Source organism: Vitis vinifera, chromosome 16, assembly GCF_030704535.1.
Source record: "Vitis vinifera cultivar Pinot Noir 40024 chromosome 16, ASM3070453v1".
Classification (NCBI taxonomy): Eukaryota; Viridiplantae; Streptophyta; class Magnoliopsida; order Vitales; family Vitaceae; genus Vitis; species Vitis vinifera.
In genome coordinates, this window is record NC_081820.1 from 4,990,909 (window position 1) to 4,998,995 (window position 8,087).

At 40.7% G+C, this 8,087-nt stretch overlaps 1 pseudogene; it reads left to right on the forward strand.

Moving 5' to 3' along the window:
• Window positions 1–1,112: 1,112 nt before the first annotated feature.
• LOC100257950 (protein WHAT'S THIS FACTOR 9, mitochondrial-like) lies at window positions 1,113–7,868 on the forward strand (annotated as a pseudogene).
• Window positions 7,869–8,087: the final 219 nt, after the last annotated feature.

Sequence of the window (8,087 nt, forward strand, 5' to 3'; positions counted from 1 at the left end):
GTGGTATTCTTTTACTAGGGGGCCGGTGAGATAGGAGTGAAAATGGGGAAGGTTGAGTATTCTTTGAGTGAGGTTTGCTGAACATCAGAGCTAAGGAAGAAATTCCTTTGTGGTGGTCGTCTTTGGAGGGTTGCAGAGAAGAAGAAGAACCAGTGGAGCAGTTTGTGAATTTTCTGGAGAACTTCTAGAGCAAGAATAGTTAGAAATCCATCACACTTTACTGAAGAGAAGCATTTTCAGGTACCTTTATTATGGATTCCCCATTAGCTTCTATTGGTATGTTTTTCTGCTCTTTTTCTGATGTTTCTTAGATGATGTTTGTTGATTGGGAGTGAGCATGTTCATATTTTGCTAATGGTTTTGATGTAGATTAGTTTGCTCCTGTTTTGATTCCTCCATGAGATATTTTGTAACCATGTTTTACCTTTTATTTGATACTCATTTGATTTCACCCACTCTCATCTAAGCCTGTTGATTAAGATATGAAGCATGGCTTGTATGGGCTCATTTCTTGTATCTACTCTTTGTGCTCTGTTTTGTTATCTTCCTCTGCTCTTGGTATCCGTCCATAGTGTGCATCAATTTTCTCATCTCTGCTTGAGGGAGCAAGGAACTACAGAGTATGTGCTCTTAGTCTATGAGTATGAAGTGCTATAACATGTTTGTCACGGTTGGGTGACTTTATACATGTATCTGTTGGGTATGTGAACAAGGAAATCTGGAGACTATATGAGAATTTTCAGTGGGCATTTTGAGTTCATTCAACCCTTGGGTGCCTTTACTGTTGAGAACCCACAATTCAGGGATGATTAGGAGAGCAGTGTCCGGTGTTGGCTATTATCTGAGCCAAGATCTGTAAAGTTTATAAAACCGGCTTACCTTCTTAGTCCTGAATGGAAAAAACAGCATGCTGCCATCATTGCCCCTTGCTCAAATTGCATAGGTTTGCTCCAAAGTGATGATAAAAGAAAAAAATTAGAACGGGTAGTATCAATGGTCTTGAACTCATTTCAAGATCCGCATCCCAGGGTATGATGGGCAGCTACTAATGCCTTGGACAGTTGTCAACGGATACAGGCCCTGAGCTACAAGTTGAATATCATCAACGGCTAATGCCCAACCTAGCTGCAGCAATAGATGATTTTCAGAATCCCCGAGTACAGGCCCATGCTACTTCAGCAGTTCTTAATTTCAGTGAAAACTGTAGCCCAGATATCTTAACCCCATACTTAATTGGAATTGTGAGCAAACTGCTTGTACTCCTACAGAATGGGAAGCAAATGGTTCAGGAGGGGAACTTTGACAGCTTTAGCATCAATTGTTGATTCATCACAGGAATAAAAAAGCGCTCGACCTCTGGACTCGGCCCATCGATTTCATCCGCAGGTTTCCCTCCATTTTTGAGGAATTCCTTCCGGGAGGGATTAGGATACACCCACATGTCCGCCTCACACCGCAAGTTCTCAACCTCGATGGCGAGGAATTATCCATCTTCCAAACTGAAAATTATCGAAAACAAGCCACAGACCAGCTTTTGAAGCTCTTGATGCTTTAAAATTCCATTGACTATTGTTGATCGATTGAAATGAGATCTGGGTCTTCCTCAAGATTATGTGGAAACGTTGGTTCCAGGGTTTCCTGGCTATTTTCAAGTCACTAGTGTGGAGGATCATTTTTCGGGTTCACGAGGGATGCGGGTTTTGGAATTGGTGTGTTGGAGTAATGAATTGGCAATTTCTGTGATGGAAAAGAAAGCCATGGCTGGCGAGGGGGGTTTTGAGAAGGGAATGGCTATTGCTTTCCCTTTGCATTTTTCCAAAGGTTTTGAGATGGATAAGAAGATGAAGAAGTGGGTTGATGAATGGCAGAAACTGGTCTATATTTCTCCATATGAAAATGCCTCACATCTTCCTCCCAAAAGCGATGAATTAGATAAGTGGGCTGTTGGGTTATTACATGAGCTTCTTCACCTTTTTGTTCCTAAGAAGACAGATAAAGATAATATATTGTGCTGGAGAGTATATGGTCTTCGGTCGAGGTTCAAGAGGGCCTTGGTTAATCACCCGAGTATATTTTATTTATCGACTAAGACTGGGATGCATACTGTGTTGCTGAATGAGGCATATAAGAGAGACTTGTTGATTGAGAAGCATCCACTGATGGAGATGAGGTATCAGTATATTCATCTTATGAACACTGTAAAGGAAGATAACAATTCGATTAATGCTCCAGGAACTAGTCCTAAAAAAGAACAGAAAAATGCTAGTGATACCAGTGGAGAAAAAAAAGTGAACAAGTGGAGGATGCTGAAAGTGGGGAAGAATATGAAGGTGAGCCACACAGTGATGTTGAGGAGGCTAGTGATGACGACTATAGTGATGATAACTATGATGAAGACTGATGAGGAGAAAGGAGGATCCTTCAGAGTAGGATTCATGGGAAGAAGAAAGCGATGAGGAAAAGCCTTCCAAGACCCCAAAGAAGAATGATAATGATAGGGAAATGGTAGATGTTGAAGCAAACCGATTCAAAGTCTAGGAAGAAAGCTCCCAATACCCCTGTCACTCCTCAGATGCAGACGAGAGGTCCGAGGGCTTTGGTCATGTTGAGTTTGCTACTCTAGAAACAACACAGAAGGCTCTCAACATGAATGACAGAGACTTGCTGGGTTATGCTGTCAGACATGATTTGCCCTATGAAAGGGGGCACGCGTACTCCATGTAGCGGAAGAGAAAGCAATTCATTCCAAAGGATCAGGATCAAGGCAACTAACTATTCTCTCGAGGTTTGAATCAAATAAAAACAATTGGGGTTGGATTTGGTTGAAATGATGCATGGCCACCTTTGGCATGCAAATCTTGGTGGCCACGTGTCACTTTTTTCTTCTTTATTTTTCTTTTTTGTTTCACCATCATTGGTTTTGAAAATAATTTCCTATATCCCTTTATTCAAATCACCTTTTGGATTTTGTTTTTTTTAATAATCACAACTCCATATTTTTTTCATTCTTAGAGTTTTTAGATTCCTAAAATCTCATTTTCAATAAATAGATTGCTATTTTCTCTTCGACAAGTCTTTTACACATTTTTCTAGTTTTTAAAGTGTTTTGAAATAAGCATGAACTTAATCCCGTAATTCCGAATAATGGAGTTATTGGAATTGATTCATGCCAAATAAAATGTGCTTTGGTGGGGCCTAACATCAAATAAATTTTCATCAAAATAGAAGTGAATTTGAATGAAATGCCATGTGTGCTATTGATGGTTTTTTATCTATTTAGTGACACGCGAGCTATATTTTGTATTCATTAATTGTGCACTAACCCCATTTCTTGATAGCGCATTGTGGTTCGTTGCCCAGGTACATATTTACTTGCATCTTGGTCATTCTCTCTACATGTTCTGATTCTCATATGTGCATGATAGTTCCGGGTATTCATTGATTTCCTCATCAATTGCCACGTCAGCTTCATTTTATTAGTAGAGACCCGAATTTAGGGACTTAGAGGGATGCTACGGTCTTTACCGTACCTTCCCAATAAGTAACATGACCCTCGAGCCCAATCCGGTTTTTCATAGACCACTTCTTCCAAAATAAGAAGTCACACTTAGGGTTTTTTTTTTCTTATTTTGTTTACCCTTTTAAAAATAAAACAAAAATAAGTGGCGACTCCAAGTCATTTTCTTAACAAATAAAATCGTTTTTAAAATAAAATCGAGCTCGTCATCGAGTGGAAGCGCATGAGCTGAAATGCGGGATCCACAAAATGGTGACTCCACTGGGGATCGTTCAGAGGGTGAAGTTTGAACTTAAGATGAAGCAAACGTGACAGTTGATTGGTCGATCAGTGGATGTCTATCTCTTGATTGCACATTGAGAGTTTTTTATGCATGCTTGGATATTGTATTGAGACATTGATATGATTGATTATCTTGATTGGGGCCTCCGATGCCGAGTTTTTTTCTATGCTTCATTGCTATATTAGTTTGGTACATTGACATGCCGATTATCATCGATTGCTCATCTTGTTTTGCTTAGCATAGCGATTCTGATTTTTCCATGATTATTCTGCTCACTTCACATGCATAGACTCACTATTGTACATCGTTTGACTTGATGTGTTGTTTTCTTTGGCTTGTATATTATCCTGATCGTCTTCGAGCGTGACGTCTATATCACCATTCATCTTGATTGTCATATCTTGTGTGTGGACATGAGTGATATATCTGTACTTTGCTTGATTGTGTGTCGCATGACTGCCCTCCTTCTGCATGACTGTATGTCGTTTGTCCATGTGGACCGCACATCTATTCCCCTACCTCCAACTCTCTTGGTTTCGATCATTCCCTTCATTCTGGTCCTCACTATTGCAAGTGTGAGGCCTTGTGTGTGCTTGTTACTCTGACCGAGCCAGAGGATAGGAGTAGGGTCTAGTGATGGGCTATACCAATGTTTGGGAGTATTCTAGAGGTGACCGACACATTGATGTCGGGAGGAGTCCGATCATTGAAGACCTATATAGCCCTAAGCTATGTTTCATGGATATTTGTGTGGCCAGTGTGTTTCTTTTAATAGTTTTATCTTCATAGGGTTTTCGGATGTTCCCACACCATTCACTGTGCACTCTAGTTGACCATCGAGTGCTAAGAGTTTGAAGAGGTTTCACCATAGGAACCCCCTTGGGATGTCAAGGTAGTGCATGTGTGGAGGTGATGACCACTTTGCACGGAAGTGTCCCATATCTTCGGAGGCGTGCAGAGGGTTGCGTACCGCTGGAGGGCATGATCGCTTTTGCCAAGGATTTTTTAAAAGTCCCCCCATATCCATTTAGAGCCACCTTGACCTCGTAGGTTGAGCTATAGATCATTTGATTAGGACTCTCTCCCTACACGTGGGCGCATCTGAGGGCTTTTAGAGCCTCTATGGTTACAGTTCGGATTTGACACTCCCTCTATTTAGTCTCCAGTTAAGAGTGCTCAGAGATAGGTATGAGTTTGAGTATCGGTTGGATCACTTTTCGTCTTATCGCTTTAGTTTGTGATTTTCACTCGTTGAGTTTAGCATGTTTTCTCTCTAGGGCTTTCGTTCTCGTTTCTTGGCTCGACACACCCCTTCACTTTGTTGTCACTCACTCAATACTTTAGGATATGTTCATTGATCATCTTTTTACACTGCACACCTATCACGAGCTCAGTACCTCATTCTTTGTTTAATCCTTGGTTCGATTTTCAACTCGATGCTCATATTTTCATTACAGAAAGGTGAAAGACACATTTTCATATTCACACATTTTTCGAGAGATTCGCCTTGGTCACCTTATCATTTTTTTCTCTTGTGGAGCTCGAGTTGAAGGTTGAATCAAGGATATTTTGTTATAGATTGAGTATCGATCTCGTGATAGTGTTGTTCTTCACTCCCCATTCATTTTCTTCACATCTCGTTCATTTTCTGGATCATCGATAGAAATTCTTTAGTCATATTTGTAGTTATCTCACACTAGACACTCATGTGACTCTAAAGTTTCTATCGTATATCCAAATTTTAATTTTCACCATAGGATTATGTATCGCATCCTATCATGTATTGGGTTGTGTTGTATCATGCATTGGTCATTGTTTGTTGTATCCTGTGTCGTTGCATAAGTTGTGTTTGAGTCATTTTGTTTGGTTTTTTTGTAGGAGTCTATTTGTAGTCCCAATCTTGGTTCAGTGCCTTGGGTTGAGTGGGAAAGAGGTTGATTCATATCGCTGAGCTGCTATAGACGGATTCACAATCAGTTTTGATTGGTTAGCTTATCGGTTCTATGGTTTTGATTTAGGGGGCATTGACCAGTTTAAGTTAGAGGATGGATACTCAGTAGAGTAGACATGTAGTGCTCAAGGACACGCCATCTGATTTAGTACCACCACTTGTTCTACTTGTTCAGATGCCAGCTGCACAGACTTTGCATACTATTTCACATGATCAGGTTGCCGTCATTCCACCCATTGTCACACCAATTACCATTATTGAGGATTCTCCTTCTCATATGGACAGACTCGAGCAGAGTATTAGACAGATGAGAGATCCTGATGAGGTGATTTTGTGGGATGACACTGACGATGTGCCAGTGGCCACTTTATCAGTCGGTTTTAGGATGCTTGATATAGAGAGATATATGGGTGTTGGATGTCCTCGTATTCATCTCAGACTTTATAGCACAGTTATGAGGGCTCTTGGTCTAGATGAGGCACAATTGCTCACTTTGTTCTCATTGTCATTGAGCTGCACGACATAGAGATGGTATGCTTCATTAGAGTCATCTCGTCGGAGAAGTTGGGAGGACTTAGCACAGGAGTTTTTGAGACAGTATTCATTCAGTGGTGATACGAGCGTTACACATAGAGAGCTTGAGTGTCTTAGACAGGGATCAGATGAGTCTGTTTCTTCTTTTATCTCCCGCTGGAAGGAGAAGGCTGCAGAGATGATTGAGAGACCTACCGAGAGAGATCAAATGAGCATGTTTTTGAGGAGTTTGCATCATAGGTTTGCTCAACATCTGACAGAAGTCCCATTCCAGGATTTCTAATCATTGGTTCAGGCTTTGTTCGATGTAGATGATGGCATATCTAGAGGATTATGGTCAGATATTACTCGTTCCCCAGATATTGAGGGGAAGGGAGTTGTTGGATCATCGAGAGCTATGGAGATGTATGCTCTACGGGCTTTCAGCATCGACGACCTGGTTATCATCCCTATGTGAGATCACTGCAGATACCTATGAGTGATTTCGCACCTTTACAACATCGTCATTCTCAGTCAGTTCAGCAGTATCCTTTTGTGCATCCTCACACTGTCATAGTACGACCTTCATTTCAGTTTCAACGTCCACATACTAGTATCCCATAGCATGAGCAGTCTCGTCCCCATCGGCGACATCAGAGGACTTATTCTGATTTGGGGATGCATTTGGATAGAGCTTTTGAGCGACTCAGAGTTACTAGTTTTTTAGTACCATTGGCCCCTAGGCCACCCCCCGAGTACCTTACCTCCGCGTTTTCGTGCTCACGAGTTCTGTGCATTTCACCAGATGGCAGGCCACCGTACTGATTATTGTGCTTCTCTACGTCATACCATATAGGATTTTATTGACAGTGGTGTGGTTAGCTTTCCCGTATCAACCACGGATACTGATCTTGGTCCAGATATGATTGTTGATTCCTTTCCAGCCTATCCCACACATGCAGTTCCTCCTCCTTCGGGCTTATACCATCATGTTTTGGACACCTAGGGCACTGATATTCACATGACACTTTGATATTGTAGACGTTGTTAGTGTATTTTGGGACTACTTTGTTAGTTGGTCGTTTGAGTTTTTGTTCTCTTTTACTTTATATTTGAGTCTTGTTTTATAGTTAGTGATTCAAGTTCGTATCCTTTGTTTCGAAAGTAGACCTTATTGTCTTCTTATTTTGCACGATGTACTCTTGTTTCATTTAGTGATATTGTTGTTCTTGGGTATGTGTTTCTATTTTTTTTCTTTATTTTATTATTATTATTGTTTCATATCATGCATTTTATGTGTTGTTATCTTGAGTAGCGTTATGTGTTGCTTTGTTTTGTCTCTTGCATGTGTTTGTCTTAGAGTCTTGGACAATTTTAGTGTCGTGGCTGGTCCCCGAGCAGAGATTGATGGCATGATGGTTATGATATAGAGTACATAGAGATTAGACTTCTTCAACTGAGGTTTACCATGTTGGACGAGATTGCACCCATTACTCTTACTACTCTTTATGAGATGATGGTGGATTTGACACGGAGGATTGAGAGGATTGAGCTTATTTTGTCAGAGTATCCATCGTCATCGAGAGGAGCTCCAAGAGTAGTGATGACTTTTAGAGACTATAACTCGATTCTTGAGTATTGTCTTTGTTATCCTTCTTTTTGCATGATGTACTCATTAGTTATCCCATTTGATGCATTTTCCTTTATGGGCATATGCTTATGTTTTGTGATATGATGTGTTGTACTTTTGACTTGAGGCATCTCTTCACTTGCACATTGTGGTCTTGAGGTTTGACCTATCATGGAGGATATTGAGCCTATTA